General features: G+C 46.3%; 1 non-coding gene and 1 pseudogene across 1 annotated transcript; both read left to right on the forward strand.

Annotated features, from left to right (window-relative positions):
* LOC106835638 (ubiquitin-conjugating enzyme E2 variant 2-like) overlaps positions 1–23399 on the forward strand; it is a 155031-nt pseudogene that overhangs the window by 25470 nt on the left and 106162 nt on the right.
* TRNAA-UGC (transfer RNA alanine (anticodon UGC)) lies at positions 18616–18687 on the forward strand. The gene has a single exon. It is a non-coding gene; the product is annotated as a tRNA-Ala (tRNA).

Raw genomic sequence — 23399 nt, forward strand, 5'->3', positions numbered from 1 at the left:
CCAGCAAGATATGCCGCCCACAACTGGAGCCTGAACGTCACCATTCAGGTTGAGAGGACTAGACGGAAAGGTTCCAGGACCTTTCTCCAAAGAACGGATGAATGATCTTTGGAGAATGACCGTTGCACTGGTTGAGAAGTAGCGAGGAGCCCCGGGCTGCTCTGACAATGATGGTGATTTTTCTCCTTCTTCACGCTGAGGAAGGCTTACAGAGAGAAAGAGTTTTTGATGATGCCGGATACTGTGAGGACTAAAGCAGAGCCACTTTGTCGTGATCATGTCGGTCTCCCATAATTCATCCACTCTGCGGTGATGATGCCTCATACCAGAGGCTCCCATTGATTTTGGAGTGTGTGTGTGCATTGGAGAAAGGTCTGCGAAGTTTTAGAATCAGAGGTTTTGGGGCTGCAAGTATCCTTAGAGATCACAAATTCCACACTTTCATTTTAGATGGTGACATGGGGCTCAGGGTGGAGAAGGCACTTGCCCAAGGTCACACAAGTTAATGACAGAGTGGGGAACCAGGCCTCTTGCCTCTGGGTCAGGCTCACTGGCTTTGCCTAATTCCCCAAATCTATCCCGATCTGGAATCGGAGTGGCTGGCCAAGGCTCTAACAGCATTCCGGAACCGAGTCATAAATCCCTGAGCCCCGCAGCCTCTCTGCTCTGACATTTGTTGTGTTTTACTGCCAAATGCTGCTGCTCAGAGATGCCATCTCCGGAGGGAGAAATTCTTGAAAGAGACACCCATTTTTCCCCCTTCCCAAATTAGGAGTTAATTAGTACCAAAATGTGTATGGAGGAGGGGAGTGCATTGACTGGCCTTCCACTGGCTTCCCAAAGTAGAGAAATGTCTCTTTTTGAAAGTGTCTAATTGTGCCTGCATCTCTGTTTGGAGAAGGGAGTCTCTACGTCTGGGCCAGCCACCCTCGGGGACGGATCTGTTAACTTGCTGTCACCTTCTTTTGAGATACCATCATCTTGTAAGTCTGAGCAATAAAACGAGTAATTGTGGGCCTTTTGAAGCAAGGCTGTGTGTCCTGGTCAGTTTGTTTACCCTGAAAGGCCTCCAAGTCAGACCTGTTGGCTGGCCCCATCACCCACTCATCCATCCGCCCATTCTTCAGCTCCCATTCCTGGCTTCAAGCTCACAGGAGCCCCTTCCCTCTCTCCTTTTTTCTTTGCTCTCAGAGCTCCACAGTTCAGAAATAATTGCTGTCACCGGAAGGTCTAGCTGTTCGGCCTGGCGAAGCTTTCCTTCCTCAGAGGTGTTTGAAGAAGGGCTGGCTCTGTCTGTCGGAATGCAAACTTCCCAGAAGAGCTGTGGGTCCCCCATTCCATCCTTGGTTCCTGCTCAGCCATCCTCCAGGCTGAAGAACTCTGAGTGTCGGTGGGGCTGGGGCATCGAAAGCGAGGGCGGCACCCCCGGGAGGGCGGCCATCCCCCCTGGCTCGGCTCGGAACGACATTTGTATTACTCAGAATTTAAATGAAGGTCTCAAAAGACAAAACTAATTAAGATTTACTAAGGCTGCCATTGTCTGATAATTCAATACCAGCTCATTATTAGAACCACATTTATTGAGGTTTAATCACTATGAAGCAGATTGCTCTGGCATAGCTGTCAAACCGCACAAAATGTGTTCTTAATAATTAATCAGTACAGTATCTTGTCATTCTAGCATTCATCTTGGGCTTGGGTGTGTTTTTAAAGGGATGCTGTCGATGTACTTTTGAAACTTCATCGTCTTTTGTTTTTAATAACTCTTCAGATCCTTTAAGCAAGGGGAAAGGCAAAACCAGATTCCTCCACAAATTCCAGCCCTGAGCTGCTCATGATCAGCGAGTCCTGGAATGTGGTTGAAGCCTTCCTGGGATCCAGGGCTGAGCCGTTGACATTTTGTTTTTCAAAGGCAGAAAAAACCATACTCTCAGTATTTGTTTTCCTTGTGTGGAATCTCCAGGCCCCAGGGGATGGTGGGCTAGGCATGGGGCTAGGGGCTCTTCCTGTCCTTACAGCTGGTAGCCTGGGGTCTCATGTCCAGACACCTGGGCGAAGACTTTTTGAGCAAGCTGTTCTCTCTGCCCGCAGGGTCCGAAAGGCCGAGTTCTCAGATGAAGCTGTGGCTCTGGAAGAGGCCTGTTGAATGAAAACTGCATTCTGACTGCTTTCCAGACTCGGGTTGGTGAAGGTCAAGGAGAGCTGGACTTTCTCTCCCCTGGGCCCATCTCACCCTGACTGCCCTACAGACGGGTGGTGAGGATCAGATGGAGTCACCTACATGAAGTCACCTTCCATTCTGTTCAGCGTCTTCCCTGAGACCTAAAATAATAATCTGGGAGATTACTATTATCTTTCCTATTAAGATTGTCACCTTGTTGATGCTTAAGGGAGCAACTTCTGGATGGAGTTGGCTTGAGGTCCAATCTTGGCTCCAATGCCAACCAGCTATTTGATTTTAAATAAGTGGTTTGTCTGTTGTAAGTCTCAGGTCCCCCTCCTCCAAGACGGGGATGATATTCACAAGAACCAGAGGGTTCTTGTTGGGAGTCAATGAGATGATCCATGCAAAGAGCTCAGCTCCCCACTGGGAAGATGCCCTCAGTGAGTGTTAGTTGCATCGTTATCAATGGATGAGACCCTGTGGCCCTTTCCCCTCCATCCCCTTGGCCTTAGAGTTTGCTGGTATGAGCATCTGCTGGGTGTGAGTCCCTGAGGAAACTTGTCATGGTCAGAGGAGGCCCTGAGGGCAGTAAGCCCCCCTTTTGTGTGTCGTCCCCCATTTCCACCTGTTCTTGTCTAAGGCAGTGGCTCTCATCCAGGGACTATTTTATCCCCCAGGGGACATTAGTCTGGAGACATTTTTGGTCGTCACAACAGTGAGGGTGGGGGCTTGTGGGCATGTAGTGAGTGAGTAGAGGCCAGAGATGCTGCTAGATATCCTACAATGCCCAAGACAGCCCTATAACAAAGAATTACCAGGCCCCAAGTGTAGTGCTGAGACTGAGAACCCTGTTCTAAGGGTTTGCCCTGCCAGGAGGTTCCCTCTGAAAGGGCCTGCCCGACACTCAGATGGTGATGTTCACGGGGGGATCAGAGGAGGTTAAATACTTGATGGACACTTCTGCCCTGAGCAATAGAGCTGGACAGAAAGTATAGTTCTGTGTCAGTTAATTCCATGGCCTTCTGTGACTTCTGCAGGATCCATCAAGAGGAATGAGGACACCCTCTTCCATTGTCAGCTCTGCCTTCTCTACCTAGGTAGGGTCTCATGGCCAGATGTCAGGCCCGACTATGCTTTGCTGTCACCCACTTTCCTCACCAGGCTGCCTGGAGGCAGAAACTGTTCTTTGGCTTTACACTATGCCCACACCAACGTCCTGGAATCCCTCACCTCTCCGCCCTCTCCATGTGCGTTCACAGGTGCCCAGATTCGTGGTTTGGTCTCCAATTCCAATGAGTGGCCTCAGAGAGGACACTGTCTGACAAAATGTAGTTCAGTGAACTGTTCTCGGTAGTTACATTCCTGTGGGGCTGTTGGCCTCCGGAAGACCTACTCCCCAGGGTTTGCTTCTCCCATTGGGATCACTGTTTCCTGCCCCAACCAGGTTAACTGGAGAAGTTGTTTCCTGTAGCAGAGGATCCGCTCAAGGCAAGGTCTAAAAGAGGGCAGCCAGTCTTGTGCCTTAGAGAGGTTTGCAGATGGACAAATTAGAGTTGAGTCCTTTGCTGGGACACACGCCCAGTCAGTTCCGGAGGGAAAACCCAAAGTGCTAGCTCTGGGACCCCTGCACTCATCGCCCTGAGGCCCTTACTGTGGCCAGCCTGAGGTGGAGGAAGCTCTGCCAGGGCTTAGGTTGCAGGGCTGATGCGTGCCTGGTGAATAAGCAGAGAAGACTCAAAGCGGTGCGTTCCTGTGGGACTGCTGCAGCCACAAGTTCAGGTTACAACCCAAGGCAAAGATTGATTTTCCCTCTTCATCCCACTGTGGCCTGGGTTTAGGTGCGAAAGGGATGGCCGTGTTCTCCATGCTCAATCTAGCCCTGGAACCCCCATCTTTCAATGAGGCAGAAGGCATCAGACATTCTGCCCCCTTTGGAAGGCCCTTTATGACCCTGCCACATCATTCCCTTTTGCGGCATGTCTGCAAGGCAGTTGGTTAAATACTTTCTGCGTATAGTGAGATGGGCTCAGAGACGGCAAACGTTTACCCAAGGCTGCGTAGCTAGTGAGGAATGGAGCCAAGCCTCAGAGCCAAGCCTGCTAATCCCACCTGTGGGGGGCTTGGAAGGAGCCAAGGGTGACCCCACCAGGGCACCTCCAGCCAGTACCACTGTGTCCTGGGCAGTACATTTCAGAGGACTCCACTCAGCCTCTGTCTGACTCTGCGCCTTCCGGACAATGAGTCAGCCTGGTCGATGGAACGTGTCTATCCCAAACCTGTGTCTTGCTTCCCCTTCCATCCTTCGAGTTCCTGAGACATCAGAACTCTCTGCCCCAATGGCCTTGACCCTCCCTCCAGGGCCTGGGTGGGCATCTCTTTGGGAGGACAGACCTGACTGCTGACATACACATCCCTAGGCTCCAGAAAGGGCCAAAGGGGGGCTGCTTGTGAGGGTGCAGGTGAGCCTGAATGTGTGGGCCACTGACCTCGGGGGACTGACCAGGCGTGGGAAGCGAGGAGGGCAGGCCAAGGGCTGGAGGCCAGGGGTTTTCCTCAAGCTCCCATGTTATGGGGCGGAGCTCCAAGGAGGCTGAGAATCCCAACTGGAACCTGGGTATCCAGGTTGTTTTGAGAGGATACTATCAAGGCAGGAGAAGAGAATTTACTTATTCAACAGTTTGCTGGTGTGATTCATAACTGTTAAATATGTACAGTCATGCGCTGCGCAGGGATGTTTTGGTCAATTACGACCACATATATGATGACGGTCCCATAAGATTAGTACCATGTAGCCTAGGTGTGTAGTAGGCTATACCATCTAGGTCTGTGTGAGTACACTCTATGATCACACAATAGCGAAATTGCCTAATGATGCATTTCTCAGAACTGTCCCCTTCCTTAAGTGACGCATGACTATGTGCTATACGTGGGCCTCCTTTTGTATTCTAGCCTCAAAATCTGTAAATGTTAGGGGTGGACTCAGCCAGCTACAGTCCTGGAGGCTCTGTGGTCCTTGAGCTGTACAGAGCCTGAGTCTGTATCAGCCATGGCACTACCCACATTCCCCCAGCCTCACCTTCCCCATCTGGGTCATCATAGCAGCAGCTTCTGACCACTCTCCCTGACGCCAACCACACTGTCTTGGGAGGAACATATCGACTCCCCAAGCCGGCAGCTCTCAGAGGCTTTTCAGGCTTGATGACATGCGTGGGAAGTGGCTCGTGATGTTCTCCTGAGAAGTACTTTCACACAAATCTTTCTCAAAGGTCCAAACCCCAAGCCCATGCCCGCAGACAAGTCTCCCCTCCAACCCTTTCCTCCGCAGGTTGAAATGTGTGTTTCCCGTCTTGGGAATTCTCCTGCCTGCCTGCCTCCTGGCACATTGCTGGAGGAAGGATGATCAACCTCCTGGCTTGCCTGGGGCTGCCTTGAGATGCAGGATTTGCAATGGGAAAGCTGGGTATATCCAGGCAAACCTGGAGGGCGTGGACCTGCCCAAGAGTTCTCACCCCACGGGGTCCCAGGATTACGTAGGCAGCTTAACTGGCCTCAGTGCTCTGACTGCCACTGTTATCCTCCTTAAGAAAGCCATGGGATCCCTGCTGAGCCAGTGCCTGAGTTCTGGTTGCCCAGGAGCCACGTGCGGCTCCTCAGGGGGGTGGGGTCTTGTCCTGCTCTGGGGCCACCCACCTGTGCACGTTCATCTTGTGCCTGTCCCTCTGAACTTTCACCCTTGAACTTGTCACACACCTTCCCATCTCCACTCTTTCCTGTATAGTCTTGCTCCTGCCAAGAACACTTTCTACCCCGGCACACTCCCACTCATCTCTCAAATGCTCATTCAAGTGTGAGCTCCTTTTAAAACATTTAATACTACTCCCCTCCCCACCCAACCCCGGGCATAAACAATTGTTCTCCTTTTTTCAGGCTCCCATTGCACTCGGGTCAAATTCAACCACTGTTAATGTGGGAGCTTGGAACTGTACTAGATACATCCTTCTCTTATAAAAACTCTTTATATATGATGTTATAATTATTTAATAGTCCACTTTTCCTGCTAAGCCAGTGGTGTCTAAGTGTTTTGCAAGGGCCACAGAGCTCTTAGAGAGTCTGCAGAAAGCTCCAGGCCCTCTGGCTAGAAAAGTACACAAATATACAATTTTGCATATCATTTTAGGGAGTTCAGAACTCCTGGGGTCCACAGAAGCAGGATGTGAAACGCTGCTTTTCACTGTTAAGTTGTCGAGAATCCTGCCTGATTTATCATCCTGTCCCCAATTCTGAGAAAAGCAGTTTCATGGAGTGGAGGCTCGGGGAGTTTGTGTGGAGGGAAGCAATCATTTTCCCCAGGTGACTTAGCTCTACTGAGCCAGTGAGCTCTTAGGTCCAAGGATTCAATGCTCAGGGTGTTAGAGGTCTTAGAAACTACACTGAGAAGAAGCTGGAAGGGCAGGGAAGTGCACAGGCAGAGGAGCGAGGCCACAGTGGACTACTGCGGGGGATACATTGTAAAATCTGCTTGTAAAAACAATCAGAGACAGGGATGCAGGCATATTGTTGGAGTCGAAAGAATAGGAAAGCTTTTGGAACTTAATGAAAACCGTATGTAGCCACATATTGTTTTTCCCAGAAAAGGATCCTAATTAGGTCAATTCCATATTGATGCACAGTAAAGCGAGCCCTCAGCCGTATACAAACGGCCCGCATTTCTGAGAAGGATGGAGGGGGCGTGGTGAGACCACCTCGGAAAAGACCTCCCATCCTAAAAGGGAATTGATTTGTCACGAGCGCTGAGATCTGGTGAGCAGCACTCAGTGCTGACTTCTTTATCACTAAGCAGTCAAACACGAAAACCTTAGCCCCAGCAGTGACTTTGCAGAGCCCACGTCAAATAGGGCAGGTGTCTTGGTCCTTTCATTTCTTGTGCTCTCAGATCCAGGGGGCTCTTTTCCCGATGACTACACGGTGCTCTCTCCTTGGCTTAGATCTGGGATACTCAGACACATCCCAGCACCGGGGGCTTTAGCAGCAGGCGTCCTGGAAGCCTGGTTTGGTTTCAGGATCTAGGTAAGCAGTGCTATTCTGCAAAGGGAACAATTATGTTCCCCCAAACACACAGAAGCATCAGAATTCACAGCATGCACTTTACAAGGGCAATAAAGTTTTATATGCAACTCAGTGAAATACCTAATACAGCCAATTATCCACCAAAATAAACCGATGGAAGAGAGAATGGCTATATTTGGCTCAGACTTAATTATTTTGCGTTTGAACTCCTCAATTCCATGTAATAAAATTCCATTCTGCCCTTATTTCCTGGTTAGGTTACTTAATCTCGACTCTGGTAACTGAGCCCTTGAGTAGAGTAGACTGTCCAATGTCAGTGGTAAGAAAATGTGAAAGGTTTGACATCAATTACAACATTACACACAACATAAAATTTAACAACTTGAATCAGGCTTTCATTGCTCTTTAAAGAGACCGTATGGCTTTTTAAGATCTAAAAATTAATCAGTTTCTAAGAGTCATACCTTTTTGGAAGTCCCAGATCTTATTCTTAGCTTGAGATGTAAAAGGGACTCTGTCTCTGTCTCTCTCTCAACCCCTCTCCTTTATTTGAAAAGTGTCTTTCCTTTTATTTAAAAATGCAATTGAAGTTTTTTAGTTTGTATTTTTCTAGGTAAGTGAGTTTCCTTTAATGAAAGAACAAGTGAAGGATCTAGAAATGGGAATTGTTCTCCTAGGGGGCTGAAATTCTGGGGAGACCACGGTAGAACCACAAGGACTTAGATTTGGCCGTGAATGAGGGCACTCTGGGCAGCAGCCAAGTGGCCTCACCAAGAAGGCTTGCAAGGCCCCTCCTCTGTGGCCTGTGTCAGGATCTGTGTGGCAACCTTCCCTCCATTGCTCCTTGACACTTGAGCATCCTGTAAAACACCATATGAAATTCAGCAGTTTCGGCCCATTGCGGGCCAATGTCGTCAAGAACCGGGATAAATGACCTCTCTCCTTTAATAAGTGCGGTCTCTGCAGGTCAGCCCCAGGGTCGAAGGCAGGGTGGCAGGAGCAGACCAGTGGCAGCTGTGAGTTCCAGCAGAGCACGGGGACCGCCCTTGGTGAAGGACTGGGGTTGACTTTTCGGGCGGGCCACAAACAGCCGTGAGATTTGTCTGCTTTCTTTCTGCTTCTCTCAAGGGGGACAATATACAAAGATAGGAAGCTGGCTGAGCACAGAGTCTAAGCTTTGCTTGCATTTGTATCCCCAGACTAACTCAGAGCCTGGGCACACTAAAAAAGTGAATGAGCAACTGAATATATGAATTATTGTATCATTAGTGTTGGAGCGTCACCTCGTTGCTCTGACATCCCCCAATCTTGTCATGGAAGGGAACGAACTGGGAAGTTTCTGTTAAACATGGGCTGAGCCCTGAGTCTCCTTGGGGAGAGAGGGTACATGTCAGGGTGTGGGGAGTCAGGGGGAGGCGGGGCTTGAGTAGCCACAGCAGGGTCTTTCAGGATGGGTCTTATTCCTGGACCTTCTTAGACACTCTGCCCACTTTGGAAGAAATAGGCATTTTCTTGTGTGATGTCCTTTCCTGCTGGCTTCCTCCCCCGGGCATGGCATCAGTGCTGCCTGAAGTATCCCAGACAATCGCATTCTGCCCTATCATGCTCATTGGTCTCAGACAAGGAGTGTTCTGGAAATCCCAGTAACTGCCCTAACTTTCCAAATACTGCGTTCTCTTATGAAGACCTGAGGACGAAAGCCGGTTAATGTGATAATGGTCGCATGTGGAGATATCCCTGGGTAGGATGTGGCCTTGACTACCTGATGTTCAGCCCTCAGAAAAGGTCACTGTTTGGCTTTCTCCCTTATTCTTCCAACCTCAACTTTTATAAGAAAAAGGAAAACAGTAGCATAGTACTCTTGTGCCAAAGATTTAGTCCAGAAAGCAATTTCCAGGGTATGCCTTGGGGCAGTTCTCACAAGGCCAATCTCCTTCTTTGCTTCTAGTCTTGTCTGTGGGACTCTGGGGAAATGAGTGCCCTGTACCCAAGCAAGTGTGGCAGGGCCGAGGCATTTTGGAAAGATTTCCAACATGTCAAGAAGGGGTGAAACAGAACAGGTTTAGGCTTAGACCACAGATAGCCAGAAAACAAAATTAACCCCCAGTACTAACACCCACCCCCCCCTCCAACCCATAACGGGCCAAGGTTGGCAAGAACAGGGGTAAATGACTTCTCTCCTTTAATAAGTGTTGCCTCTGCAGGTCAGCCCTGGGGTTGAAGGCAGGGCGGCAGGGGCATTTTAGACTTTATTTTTTTGGAGCAATTTTAGGTTCACAGCAAAATTGAGTAGAAAGTACAGAGAGTTCCCATATACCCCTTGTCTTCCACCCCCCCCACCCCTGACCTCCCCTACTGTCAACATCCCCCACCAGGGTAGTATATTTGTTACAACAGATGAACCTCCATTGACACATCATTATCATCCAAAGTCCAGAGTTCAGGCTTGCTGTTCATTCTGTGAGTTATGACAAATGTATAATGACATGTATCCACCACTGGAATTTGGTTATTACCTAAATTTTCTTTTACAAGAGGCAATTTCAGCTATACTCCCTCCCCGATTAAAAAAAATAATCACAAAAATAAAGAAATCTTGCTGTTTAAAATATTTTAATTAAAGAATCTAATATGTAAATTTATTGATATTCCTCTTGGAAATACATTGTCAGTAATGAAATAAAATAATGAATACAGACAGTAGTGGTCTTATCCATTAGAAAACATTTAATCCACAGCTGGGAAAATGAGAGGCAACAAAACCATTTTTATTGCCGCACTTATCACAAATCCCCTACATAATTTTATGAGAAAGGTCATTAAACTTGTAGCTACTGCATTATCTTTTTCCTTGGACCATTTCTGAAACAACATTAGTTTTTCACACTTCTTTACATCTCAAACATTAAAAAAAGCTTTAATCGATGCTTTACATAAAAAGGAAAGGGCTAGGTTTCCCATCATAAAACGTTATGTTGTTTACACAAAAACTGCAGCTACCCTCATAAAACTGTAGTGATTTCCCAGTGGGGTCCTGCGGGGACACTTGGCTATGCTAGACGTCACACTGATTTCTAGCGCCAAAGCACAGCGGACTTCCTGTGGAAAGTCGCCCTCAGCTCCGGCCGTTACTAATCAGACTTTTCAACTGGGGCATGCCGAACAGGCATCTTCTCTCTGTTCCAGGCCTCAAACTGGCACCTCGGAGCAGCTAAGAAAACAAACATGAGCTGGAAAAATTCCGCACAAGTATCACCCATTCTCACAGGGCCCCCTTGTCCTCATCTCCAAACTCCTGAGAGCAGAGTTCCCACCACCTTGAACTGTCTGGAACCTCAGCTAGATCCTTGGCACAAGCCCCCAGGACAGCTCTCCTGGAGACAGAGAAGAAATAGGGGAAGACCTTCCTACTGGCATCACACTTTCCTAGAAGTCACATGTTCTTTCTAAACCTTTCACGAAGTGTCAGTGACTCTTAAAATATTAATGGCAAGATTTTTTTTTTCTCAGCTTCCTGAAGTTGAATAAATCAATCAAACCAAAATGCTTTGAAAAGCTGAAAGTCATTGACTGTTTTCAAACGTCTGTTTTTCTAATGAAAAATAGGGCGAATATTTAAAAGTTAATCGCTTGCTTCTCTATTAGGATAAAGACATGAACCATTTTTGTAGTTTTTAGTTTGAAGACTGGGTATTTGCTTGCATTCATGTCTAGTAACAACATTTATTCTTCAACTTCAGGGAATGCATTCCTTCACATAGAATAATTTTACAAATAAGGGAACTTTAAGAATCGCCGTGTTTGTTTATTTTTACCCCATGTGGCTGCTTTCTTTGTGGATATTCATTCAGCAATCTTCTTAGATAGTCTCTTAGCATTCTGGGAAGTTGCAGGGAGAATAACACAAAGGTGTCCTTGGGGAAACTGAGGCAAGAAGGATTTACCCTGCATTATATGATTCCACAATGTTTAAATGTTGAGTACTTCGGGAACTCAATGTTGCTTCTTTTGAGCCAGGATTAGAAAATGGGCTTTCTGAATCCAGAAGCCCTGCTCTTAGCCATTCTGCTACACTGCCCTCAGGAAAGCGAGGAGAATCAGTCCTAGTCTTCCTCGAGATAAATTTAAAATCGAGTTGGGGATAGAAAACAGAAATGCATGCATGATGACTAGTAATACAAGGTAAGAGTTAGTGAAATGACATAGGTAACAAATTCTGATAATAGGCAAAGAGGCTAAGGTTGTCAGAGATGGTTTACTGGATGACCTGAGACTTGATCAGGGCTTTGAAAGATTTCTCTCATTTGGCTGGGCGGAAGAAATGGGAAAGGCCAGTGAGGACCAGACAGATCGTATAGGAGAGAAGTGGAGCTTAAGTACGGAAAAATAGGCCAGAGTCAAATTATGGAGGGTCTTGAAAGGCAACTAAGGATTTTGGAGAGGTTGGAGTAGATGCTTGCTAAACCCTAGTCTCCTCATTCTCATTTTTAAAAAGTATGTCACAACATGCCTGTGCTAGGTGATAAGGATTCAAAGATCAGAGGATGGAAGTTCCGTCTGCGCCATTGTATCCTGAGCACCCACCTGTGTGCCTGGTTCTTAGTAAATAGTTGAGGAAAGAGTGAATAACTGTATGTCTCCAAAGACCTCACAGGCTGGTAGGCTAGACCAGCGTGTCCAAATATTTCACAAGGAACTCTTGAAAAGGGAGACGTGCAAAAACCAGAAGACAAAATGATGAACTGGATGGAACAGAGGAAGGAAAAGCTTAATGGAGGAGGTTGCACCTCAATAAGTGAATATTGCTCTGTAGTATGGTCCATTGCAGGAATGGGGTGAGGTGATGGAGGGAGAATCAGAAATGAACCTGCAGGCTGAAGGAGGGCCAGATCGTAATGTTCTTTTGAGCTGTGCTAATGAGCTTTTACTTATACTGTAAGGAATCAGTGTAGACCAGCGGCTCTCCAACGTTAGCGTGCATCAGCATCCGCTGGAATGCTTCTAAAATCACAGATGCTGGGCTCCACCCTGGAGTTCATGATTTAGTAAGTCTAGAGTGGAGCCTAAGGCTTTGCATTTCTAACAAGGTCTTAGATGGTAGTCATGTTGCTGGTCTGGGGACCACTCTTTGAGACCCTCTGGTATAGAGAGTGAATTAGAAAAGGTGAGAAACTGGAGATAGGGAGACCAGTCAGGAGCCAAGGTCTACATCAAAAAAGATGCTGGTCTAACTGTGCTGAGGAACTGCTGCTCAGAGTGATCTCAGCACCAAGACTGGAACCCACGTCCTCTGACTCATCCTCCATTGTCTCCAGTAGGGAGCATCCTGGCCCAGCCAGCATATATTTTATTTAAAGCTTGGTCTTTATTAGAAAATGAAATAATTTGAATTTAAACAACCATGAAGAGTACATATAGGGAGTTAGTTTTTATATTTTAAAGGATTTTTACCATTTCAGGGAATGGTAGGAGATTCTTCTTCATCCGAAGTCCACAGCCTTAGGGTCCTTGAAAGTGAACCTGGTCCTGCTCTAATCAGATTGTCACTTTAAACAAAAAGGCTCCATGATTCCCCCAAGACAGGGAAAGATAAGAGATTCTAATCCGATGACCTCCAGCTTGACTTTCAAATACAACCATTTTACAGGGAAGCTGTTCTCACAATTCTGCGAAGAAGATTCTGAAAGCTGAAGCGAGTTAGGCATGGGAAAATAATTCCCAAAATGGTGAAAAGAAAGATTTTATTATCTTGCTGCTTTTTTTCCCTCTTGGTAATAAAGAATTTGGTGGAGTTAGTTATTTGGCAGTGCACGCTTGGGCTGAAAACTTTAATTTCCTTTGCCAAGCTTCCTAAAAATAGTCTTTCTTCAGGCAAGGGCCATCTCAATATGAGCCATGTTCATTCGAAGCACGACACGTTTCGTGAATGTAATTGCCTATTAACCTGAAGCTTTCAATTGCAACGAGACAAAGAATGTGGAATTATACTTCTTGCAAAGTTATGAGCTTGTTCTTGTTTTGTGTATGTAACAATAAGTTCTTTCATGACGTGACACCATGGCAGTGGGTGGTGAAATCCGATACCTGGCAAAAATACAATGGAATTATATAATACCAAAAAAGTCAATTGTTTTCCCATTTGCTAATTAACTGCTTTGAGCAGGGAAGTACTGAGGATGAGGTCAGCTGGTGGCTTTTGTTCTCCAGCAAATTTCCATGCCGTTTTAGGCACTGTCTGTGTAGTACATTTTTATAAACGGAAGAAGGAGTCTAGTGACTGTTGGGGCAGACCCTGGAATGGTTCCTGCCATGGCTTGGTAGCAACTTTACTGATTCCACGGAATTTGTCTTTCTTGGGATCCTGCCCATCACTCAGGCTTGAGCTGATAAGTGTGTCCATGACTCAGTTCTTAGTTTTCTCCAGGGTCCTTTGCATGCTGGTATATAATAGGGCAGGGGCTCACAGGATTCTTTAGGGAAAGATTTTTTTTTTTATTGAGTTAATGATAGGTTACAATCTTGTGAAATTTCAGTTGTGTACATTAATGTTTGTCATTCATGTTGTATAGGGAAAGATTTTGCCAGCTGTAGGCCTGATGTGAAATTTGATGTAAATTGGGACACATAACAACCCAAGGCAGGAGTTGTTATCTTTATCTTACAGATGAGGAAACAGGTTCAGAGGAGATAAGTATTGTGTGCAAGACAAATCAGCTAGAGAGTGGTAGAGATAAGATTCAAATACAGATCTTTCTCCAAAGTTCAACTCTGTCCACCATGTAACTATTCCTTTCAGTGATATAGAACAAGGCTATAAATAGGGTGGCCCTGGTGGGCAATTTCCTTAAAGGATAATAAGCATTACTTTAAAAGTGACCTAATAGTGTACTGATTTGTTTTCTTTCTGCTTTTCCTAGATCTTCTGTAATAATCATGTATTACTTTCACAAGAGCTACAGATAATCTTTTTCATACTTTTTTAAAAGAACTGAGGAAGAAAGATGGTGGACACTGAGACCATGGAGTCTATGTAAGAGTGACTGGGAGAATATACTTATGACCCCAGGAAGGGCAAGGACTACCTGAACAAAACCCAGAACAAGCAAAACTTAAGGGAAATGACTGATATATCTGCCTCCATTAAAATGACAAACTTCTGCATGACAGAAGAGACCATAGCCAAAGTGAAAAGACACGCCACAGGATAGAAGATATTTTCGGCACATACATCAGTAAAGGCTAAGGATCTGGAACATATGAAAATCCCTAAAAATCAGTAAGGGAGAGAAAAGTAGCTCACTACACAAAATAGTCAAAGATTTTTATTTGGCAAGTCACAAACAGGAAAATATAAATGTCCAGTAAAAACACAGAAAGACGATCAAACTCACTAGAATGAAGGAAGACATTGAATACCATTTCACACTCCGATTGGCACAACTAAGTGTTAGGAATGAAGATGTGGGAAATGGGAAATTATCCATTACTGTGCAAACTATAACTCGGTGTAAGCACTTCTAGGTGTATGTGCCCTGGGGAAAATTTCCTATATATGCACAAGGAGACTTAACGAGGATCTTGATAGTAGTGTGTCTATAATAGCAGAAGACTTGTGCTCAACGTGATTACCTGTCTGCGGCATACTCCTACAGCAGATAATATAAATGATATATGGTTGAGTCTGAAAAATATTTGTCTAGGAAAAAACAATTTTTAAAATGATGTCTTCAATATGATACCATTGATATATATTTAAAAATTCTTCAACAGTGTTTTATATTACTATGTGTGTATACATATGTGGTAAAAGCATAAAAACCTGCAGGACACCTCAATTTCTGAAAGTGGTTACCTCTGCAGAGAAGGAAAGCCAATGGATTGCAAATAGGGAGGTGACTAAGTGTATCTGTAGTGGTTTATATCTTTTAAAAACAATGGCTCTTTGTGGTTTAGCAAAAATGGCAATATGAGAGCATGTATGAAACAAGGCAGTGGGTATACAGATTGCTGTTTTATTATTTTCAATACTTTTGTACATGTTTAAATAATTTTAAAATTAATAATAAAAAATAAAATAAGAAAGGGATTGGAAAGCAATTTAATTACTATCACCAAATAGAAATAATTTCATGACTTAGAATATCGTGGAAAGCTGGTCTCAACTTTTTATTTTAGTAGAAACAATTTAAGCCAGAGATGAAGAAGAACTTATGGACGACGAACGCAGTTTAGACACTAACACTGACTACTGTGCAGTGTTCTGTACACCCTTTTAAAGGAACTTGAAAGAGCGAGTGAATTTCCATCTGTCTGGAATGGTTTAGGTTAAATCTTCTTATTTTGAGATTCTTCTAATCAAAACTGTGGAGCTCCCCTGGAGTGAATTAGGCAGGTTTGCTATTTCCCAGGAATCTGAACTGGGGCTGGTGTACAAATGTCACCATAAGATTCACCACCCATGGGATCTCGAGCTGCAGGTCTGAGGTCTTAGTGGTCCAGCCCCTCATTTTCCATGGGAGGAGGTGGGGGGCGGTGTGTGTCTAAGGGGAGCTCACCCAGCTTGCTGGCAGCAGAGCCAGGGCAGGAGACCCAGTTTCCTCCTCTTAGGCCAGAGCGTTTTTAACCATACTCTCTTGCATCTGAAAAATCCTGACTTTAGGGTTTTTTCACTCTTTCTCCTTCCACTGGAAATGAAGTTGGCATACGGGCGGTGATTCTTGTGTTCAGAAGAAAAAATTCCCACTAAATCCATCGATGCACTCATGACAAAGTATATGGCCCTGTACGCTTGAGGCAAGTGCGTGGAAGGGTTTGCATAAAGGAAAACTTTTTAACAGTTCTTTGCAAAAAGCCAGGTTTATTAATTGAGAGTGACAAGTTGTTTCCCTCTTTGAAATTTCTAAATATAAAAATATTGCCTTGACAGATGGCTGTGTGAGGCACAGAGTTATTCAGTTTCCCCGACTAAATCGCTAATTATAGAGGTAGAGTGGTGGGGATTAACATCAGCAAATCAACACGAGGTCCGTGCCTACTGTTCCAGAATGTCCTAGTCTTTAAATCCACTAGAAGGTGAGTTTGAAGAAACCGGTATATGAAAATATGGTGACAAGCCGGAGGTGATAAGCCTAATACACAAAACTAAGGAGAGATGGACCCCGCACGCCAAGCTGGGACTTTGTTCTATATGTGTCCTCCCCAGAGTCACCAGGAATGACTTCCTACCTGCAAGGTGACCCTACAAGTCTAAGTGCAGGTCCTGGGGCATAATGTGCCAAGGACTGAGGGGTTTTTACAGCATTTTAACAGGGGCCTCCAGTCAGAGAAGTCTAGGTCTGGGATAGCTTTAGCACTAACTAGCTGCCACTACCCAGCTGTAAGAATTAAGGCAACTCATTGACTTTTTTAAGCCTTAGTTTCATCACCTGAAAATGGAGATGAGACTAGAAGCTTCCTCAAATAGCAGTTCAGAGCATTAAATGAGACCAGCTATGCAAAGCCCAGGTCACATTGTGCCTACAGCTCATCCTGAGCACTCAGAAATGGTGGTGGTGGTTATTGTTCTAGTGACTTCTCGGTGCATTTGGCCTGTTTGAAGCAAATGCCTATACACTTTGATCGTCTGGACGCCCTGAACAAGAAAGCCTTTCCAACGCCTGCTGCAGACATTCACGGATTATCTTCCTTTCCCAAAGGAATCTCTCATCTCCATCTTTCCTAGTATTTTCCGAAGTCTGCTCTGAAGACTTCCTACCCAGGTAGGATAGCGCTCTGACTATTCCCCCCCACCCATTCCTTTGCTGAAGCGCTAACCTCCTGTGTCACCGTGTTTGGAGATGGGGCCTTTGGGAGGTGGTTAGGTTTGGAAGACGCCATGAGGGTGGGTCCTCATGATGGGATTACTGCCCTTACAAGAAGAGACATCAGAGAGCTTGCTCCCTCTCCTTCTCTCCGCCTTGTGAGGACACAGGGAGAAGGCAGCCGTCTGCAAACCAGGAAGAGAGCTCTCAGCAGAAAGCAAGTAGGCTGGTGCCTTGATCTTGGACTTCCCGGCCTTGAGAACCATGAGAGACACATTCCTGTTTTTGGCCACCCAATCGGTGGTATTTTGCTCTGGCAGCCAGCCCAGGCTGACTAGCACAGATAGGAAAGGTTCCGTGATCAAAAGTGCTGTGGGAAGTCAAGCCTACTGTGTGTTCCTCTGAAAGATTCACAATGCACACTGCAGATTAAAGGCATGCCTGAGAAGGAAAAAAATGCAACTTTGTTTAAGGTGGTGTTTCTAAAACTAACTGAACCATGAGAATCCTTTGGGCCTGACTGCTGTTCCTGCTAGACCCTGAGTTCTTGCTGCCCTAGACGCTCAGCTCTGCTGTCTATCTGTCTGCTGGGTCATTTGGAGCCTCGCATGGGGCTGCTCACAGCCGGGAAGCCCCCAGTCCCACTGGCACCTTGGGCGGTTGGGCGTGTGCTCAGCACTCCAAGAGCCTTATTGTGCCCCTTGCTCCTCAAACCAGCAGAATATGGCAGGCTGTGCTCCCTGGATGAGTGAGCTGATGTATGCAAGGTATTCTGGCGTCCCTCTGACCCAAGCTTCAAGGAGACCCTGTGTCTATGGTGCTGGAGCAGCATCTGGCAGGACTGCAGGCTGGTCTAGGCTTGGCTCACACGCTGTGGTCACCGCATCCTGTTCTCCAGGCAGCTAATGTCCCCGTGCACATCCCCCGTTCTAAGGAGACCCAGCTTGATCTTCTTGGCAGCAAGCCCACAGCACACCTGGGCAACTCTGGTCCCTGCCTCTGTCCCTTATGGTAAGGTGCCCTAAGGAGGATTTTCTTCTCTGTCAGATTATAATTACACTATGCTAAGAACGATGTAGAGTTCGGCTCAAATTTTAATTTGCATAAAAATCACCTGGGGGTTCTCGCAGATTCAGATTCAGAAAGTCTGGGAGGAGGCTTGAGATCTGTGTTTCTAATAAACTCCCAGCACTGCTAGTGAGCACAGTCTGAGGGGCACGCCTGGAGGAGCACAAGCTAGGTCCAGAGGCGGGCTTCTCCAAGAAGGCCCTGTATATCTTGTCCAGGGGTTTCCAGGCTCTAAGTAAGGTAACAGACAGTTTCTCTCTTGTTAGAACTGCACAACATCCTGTAAGGTGGCCTGGCAGGATTCTTATATCCATTTCAAAAATTCTGAGATTTCAAAGATTCTGAGACACTGACTTATCTATGGTCCATTGATGAGGGAGGAATCCATCCGGCGCTCCATTTACTGCAATACTACTGTTCATTCAAGGCTGTGGAAAAAGTCCCAGGCACTGGCCTCTGAACTGCCATCGCATTATTTACCCTCTCTCATTTTCTATTAAAATTATGTATACTGTTGGGGATGTAGCTCAGTGGTAGAGCGCATGCTTTGCATGTATGAGGCCCCGGGTTCGATCCCTGGCATCTCCACTTTAGCTGAACTTTGGAATAAGAATTTTAATTCATTTCTCCTCATTTAATCCTTGGTAGGTCTTTCTTCAAATATTAAAGTACTTAAATAAACAGGCTATTGGAGTCTTTTAAAGTTAGGTGTAGTAAGTTAAATATTGCTCAATGTTTAAATATTGCTCAAACTCCTTCACTTAATAAGAAAAAAAAAATACGTATGTGCTCATCACCACCCCAAGCTGACCACAACTCCTTGAGGATAAAACTATATCACATGTATCTCACACCTCCAACAGCTCTTGACCCTGGGCTTGACAGTATCTTTGTAGAATAAATGACTGGGTATCTGACGGTGCTTAATAATTGTTAGTGGAGGATAACATGTTCTAAGTCTTATGCTTGTAATGGCTCCTCATTACTCACATCAGTGGTTCTTAATCTTTTTAGGGGTCAAAGACTCCACTGAGAGTCTGATGGCATTTATACTGCCTCCTCCCAGAAGAGTGTACATTACGTGCATTTGGCACATGATTTCTCCGGTTTCATGGGGAACCCTGAAGCCAGATTCTGTAGACTCCAGTTAACAATCTCTAGCTAATAGTGTTAAAAATAAACCCCGCAGCCTGGCATCAAGGCTCTTTAGGATGTAGGCAATATACTTCTTCCTATGATGTACTAGTTGGGGCTCCTTCTGTAACAAGTGACAGAAATCCGCTTGAGTTAGTTTAAACAAAGTTGTTTTTGTTTTTATGTATAAGGGGATGGTTAGTGGGATAGCTCACGGAATGGATGGAAGAATTGGAAAGGAATAAAGTAAAAACTCAGGTGCAAAAAACCCACAAAAAAATTCTTAGTGTCTAGAACCAGGGGCTTGAATGATATACGGATCATTTGATCTCCTTATTTATTTACAGTTCAGGGACATGGCAGAGGGCAGCTTCAAGTTCATATTTCACAGGCCAGTGACAGAGAGAAAAGGGCTCTTTTCTACCAGTTTTAATAACAATACCAATAAAAAGTCCCAGGGAAAGTCTTTAATTGGCTTGCCTTGGCTCAGCGCCTATCCATGGATCAATTACTGTGGCCAGGAAGGTGGGGTAGGATGTTTGGGTCACACGCCCACCCTCACCGTCACTGTGCCCAGGGAGGAAGGATCAGGTAAGAGGAAGGCAGCTCCCATATGCACCACACGGGTGAGGAGAAGTAAGTTTCCCTCAAGGCAAGGAAGTACCGGATGATCCCTAGGGAAATGAGGTCTTAGGGGCCAGCTCTGATTCGTGTTTTCTCTCACTCTTTTTCTGAAATTTTTTGTTCTAGCTAGTTTGGATTATTCCTTGTCCTTCCTATGCATTATTCAATCCTACCTCCGGGCCTCTTAGGGTTCCCTACTCATTCTACTTGTCCGTTTTGAACTTAGCCTCTGTCTTAGTTTCTTAGGGTTGCCATAACAATGTGCCACAAACTAGGTAGCTTGAAACAACAGAAATTTATCCTCTCACAGTTCTGGAGGCTAGAAATCTGACATCAGTTGTAAGCGGGGTTGATTCTTCTGAGGGCTCTGAGGGAGAAAATGTTCCATTGCTCTCGCACAGTTTCTGGTGGCGGCTGGCAGTCATTGGAGTTCCTTGGCTCATAGACTCAGCAAATCTGCTTCCGTCTTCGCATGTTGTCTCCCTGTGTCTCCGTCTTCACATGGCTGTCATCTCTCTGTGTCTCTCTCCTCTTCTTATAAGGACACAAGTCATATTGGATTAAGGGGTCACCCTACTTCAGCATGACCCCATCTTGGCTAATGGCATCTGCAATCATGCTATTTCCAAGTAAGATCACATTCTCATCACTTTACTGGGGGTTAGGACTTAAACACATCTTTTGGGGGACACAATTTAACCCATAACAGCCTCCCAGCCAAGATCAAGCCCAGTTCCTCCAGGAGGACTTTTGGGGCCGTCCCTTGTCTGGTCTCTTTCTCCTCTGAGCTCCCACTGTCTTCACTCTCTGTGGCGGCACTATGTTGGGGAGTCTTTAGCTCTCCATGCATATCTCGCATTGTCATGAGACTGGAAGCTCCTTGAGGGCAAGAATCCAGATCTTTTTAACATTCCCTGTGGTGTCTAGAGCAGTATGTGACAGTTAACTTTATATGTCAACTTGACTGGGTCATGAGGTGCCCAGATATTTGGTTACACATTATTCCAGGTGAATCTGTGAGGGTGTTTTAGATGAGATTAACACTTGAATTAATAGACTGAGAAAAGCAGATTGTCCTCCCAAATGTGGAGGGGCTTCATCCAGTCCCTTGGCAGCCTGAATATAACAAAAGGCTGAGCAAAGGAGAAAATTCACTCTCTCTGCCTGTCTTCAAGCTGCAGCATCAGTCTTCTCCTGCCTTTGGACTTGGGCTCAGACTGGAACTTACCACTGGCTCTCCAGCTTGTGGATTGCAGATCTTTGGGCAGTCTCAGTCTCCATAATCGCATGAACAAATTCCTTATAATAAATCTCGTTCTATATGTATTTATGTATACATAAAATCCTATTGGGTCTATTCTTCTGGAGAACCTAGACTAAGACTAACACACAGTGCCTAATGCAATGCCAGTGCTCAGTAAATGGCAGGAATGCGTGTGGGAACGATTGGATGGTAATTAGAGTGCTTGAGATGCCTCCCAAACTCCTCTGAGGGGCCTGCCAGGAGATGCCTTAAAGAGAAACTCTGGGAAAAAGTGATCCCTATCTTCGCTCAGTCGTTCTCAACCTCAGCTGCACAGGAGAAGCCCTTGATGAGCTGTGAAAATTCCTGTACCTCAGACCAAATTCAATGTAAATTTCTGGGGAGGGGACCTAGGCACCAAGCTGTCCCTTTTCGAGCTCTGCAGTGAGGTCACGGCACAGCTGAGGTCGAGGAACTCTGCTCAGGCCCGGAGAGCTCCAGGCTCAGGCTCTGTGCTTTACCCAAGGGCGTCTCACCCACACTGGCTCAGCCTTTGGACTTATCTTGGGGCCAGCAAGGCATTATCGTGGCGCAGACCACACTGGAGACAGGTATAAATTTGTTCCTGATCAGCTAGACCAGGCTGCCTCCTAGGACTCAGGAAACTCAGAGGTTGAAACTTGCTCTGAGATAATGTTCCGCCTGCACCCAAGCTGAGATTCTTGGAGAAGGGCCTCCAAGAAGAAGCACTCTCATGCAGAGTGGGCAGGCTCTGTGTCAGCTGTCAGCACCAAGAAAGGAAAAGGACCAGGAGTGTTCTGTATTTAGCTGGTGACAATGAGATGTCACAAGAAGTTCCTTGGGGAAGAAAAGCAGTCAGCACTGACAATGCCATGTTGAGGTGCAGGAGGAACCCAGAGCCCTCTGGGTGATTTGGAAAGTCGTATTTCAGGCCTGTGCAGGAACAGGCGGCTGACCACGGTGACATGGGGCTACCAGCAGGAGATCAAAGCCTCGGGGCGCCTTGGCTGGGGTGGTAGCTGGCCACTGTGTTCTGGCCTCCCAGCCGCTCCATAAACCATCTCTGACAGGGTGGCATCTCCAGCAGGCCGGCGGTGCAGAAGAGAACACATGCGCCCATATTTCAGCCTGGACACCAGGACTTGAATGGGAGTGTGTGCGTGTCTGGGGCTGAAGTTTCGCTGAAGCTGATTTGTGGCTGTCTGAATTTACAGCCTCAGAGGACTATAGGATCGACCAACTAGACCCATATGTGTTCAGTCCCCAAGCCTGGGTCTCAGAGAGCAGCCCAAGGAGGAGGATGGAAGGGCAGAGGGGGAGAGGTTTTACGATGTTCCAGGCAATAGGTGGTGATATAGGTCCTGTCAAACAGCAGTTTTTTAGAGGCATTTTTAGGACATCTCATCATCGTCCTTCTCTCTCTCATGCAAGGCTGTCTGCACAGCCTCGAGCTGAAGGGACTTGTAGAAATAATTCAAAACCACGAACATATTCCACATGAGGAGAGTGACACCTCAAAGTCATCTCTCCTTGCCTGGCAGCCCTAAGAACACTTACCCTTAGGTGGCAACTCTGTGCTTTATAGGGAGCAGGACTCAGTTTCCCTTGTGAGTGGAGACCTGGATATCTCTGCTTCTGGGCAAGCTCAGGGAGACCCTACAGAAGGACCCAGGGCCTGATTTGTGCACAAGGGGTGGGAGGTGGCTGCCCTAGCAGGACTTGCCATCCCATAGTCTCTTCTATCTGCTGCTTGCCTCCTAATAGGTCTTACCTTTCTGAGGGCTGGGAGATGAGCCAGACCTCCACTGAGCCCTGCCAGCTCTGAGATCCAGGAATCAGTCAGTTAGCAAACCTTCCCAAGCCCTGGTCTAGGCCCAGTTCCATAAGGTTAGGAATAGCCCTTCCTTTCCCCAACATGCACAGAGTCTAAAATGCTTTCCTCAGGGATAGGTGACATGGACTTGTGCAGATGAAGGCAGGGCCAGAGCAGATATTCAGAGTCTCAAAGGGGAGTGCGTAAGGGAAATTGGCAGAAAGGTGCCAAGCTTGCTTTCTCTTCTCCCATCCAAGAAACAGAAAGCATGGACGCTCCTGGACATCTAATGTTCTTCAGTGATCAATCCTTGTCAGGTGGCATTCTTGCATGGAATGTGACTGCCCAGCCTGTAACACTGTGGCCTGGGGGTGGGGGTAGGATGTGTGCACGCTCACACACATATGCATAAAGAGAGACATGGTGGTAACAAGGCAACATGAAGTAAGAAGCATGATGAGGTAG

Source organism: Equus asinus, chromosome 6 (genome assembly GCF_041296235.1).
Source record: "Equus asinus isolate D_3611 breed Donkey chromosome 6, EquAss-T2T_v2, whole genome shotgun sequence".
Taxonomy (NCBI): domain Eukaryota; kingdom Metazoa; phylum Chordata; class Mammalia; order Perissodactyla; family Equidae; genus Equus; species Equus asinus.